Source organism: Mustela erminea, chromosome 13 (genome assembly GCF_009829155.1).
Source record: "Mustela erminea isolate mMusErm1 chromosome 13, mMusErm1.Pri, whole genome shotgun sequence".
Lineage (NCBI taxonomy): Eukaryota > Metazoa > Chordata > Mammalia > Carnivora > Mustelidae > Mustela > Mustela erminea.
The window spans coordinates 51,178,766-51,180,222 of NC_045626.1; the positions used below are offsets into that span (position 1 = coordinate 51,178,766).

The 1,457-nt window shown below is 43.6% G+C and overlaps 1 non-coding gene across 1 annotated transcript; it reads left to right on the forward strand.

The window, feature by feature from the left end:
• Positions 1–321: 321 nt before the first annotated feature.
• Positions 322–428, forward strand: LOC116572516. Its single transcript, XR_004278376.1, has one exon. It is a non-coding gene; the product is annotated as a U6 spliceosomal RNA (small nuclear RNA).
• The last annotated feature ends 1,029 nt before the right edge of the window (positions 429–1,457 follow it).

Here is a 1,457-nt window from a genome sequence, read left to right on the forward strand (position 1 = left end):
GGTTCAAGATGACAGTTGGTTACAAGATAAAAGTCTAGAAATTCTGAAGTACGACCAGAAGCAAAACTGAGATGGTACCAAAGTAGAGAACTCCAGAACTAGAGATCCATATATTTCTTCTGCTTAGAGGTTTGATTGGTTCTAGAACCTAGAGAGATGCTTAACAGGAAATTTGGGAAATAGTGGAACCACAGACAAAAATAAACTCAGTCATCTCCTTACTTGAGGTGTTATTTTACAGTCACTTGTTCATTCATTAGGCTAACACTTAGGGGGTCAGGTTGCTAAATGCTGGAGCCAGAGTTAAGAATAAGATGGCTAGTGCTCGCTTCGGCAGCACATATACTAAGATTGGAACGATACAGAGAAGATTAGCATGGCCCCTGCGCAAGGATGACACGCAAATTCGTGAAGCGTTCCATATTTTTGTGTCGGAGCACGGCTCCCCGCGAAGGCGCACGACCACGAGCCCCGCGGGGCGTCAGCTGTGGGCTCGAGAGGGGAGCGCGGTTTCAGGGCCACTTTCCGTCGCCTCCGGGTCTCCCTTCCCGCAAGCACCCGACTTTCCCCCGTGAACCGGTCGCTCAGGAGGGTCCCCTACTTCTCGGCACCCCAGACCCGTGCAGCGGCCACACGCCAAAAAAAAAAAAGAATAAGATGGCTAAGGTTCATGACTTCAAGGAGCTGTGTGAATCAAGCTCCTTTTGAGCTAGCATGACATCCTTCTCTGGAAGGTATATTCTACTTACTTTTTTCTTGTTGGGAACTATCTACACATGCTAACACAGCAAAATAGAAATGCCCCATACACATCAAACATACACTCAAGTAAGGAAGTTTAAATAGAGAGGTAAAAGCAGAATTTCATGACCTCAATACTGGTTTCCTCCAATGAGGAATAAATATAAAATTATATGAGTTAAAAACAAATAATATGCACACTCAGATTTTTAAAAACCTCTGCCATTCAGAAACCCTGGAATCATGCAAGGACCCCATACTGGAAGGCTGCAGAGAAAAATAAACTTCTGCTTGAAGACTTGGGGGGAAAGTACAGGCTATACTGGGGACTCTACCAAGTAGATAGAAAAGGGGCAACTGCAAAGTGGGAACTTTCCTGAGCAGTATGGAGAATCTAAAAATGGCTGGAGAATCATCTAGAAAGAATACTCAACTTCTAATACAGGCTATTATAATCTGACATGAAGGAGTAAAAAGAAAGATATAAAAGCAAGGTGTCTCCAAAAGGCAAAGTTGAAAAACACCACAGGGCCAGGCAAACTTTTTCTATAAGGCTTAGACAGTAAATGATAGACTTTGCAGGCCACAGGGTCTCTGTCCCAAGTACTCATCTCTACAGCTGTAGTGGGAAAGGCAACTTCAGATAATATGTACATCAATGGGTACAGCTATGTACCAATATAATTTTATTTACAGGAACAAGCAGAGGTCATCTC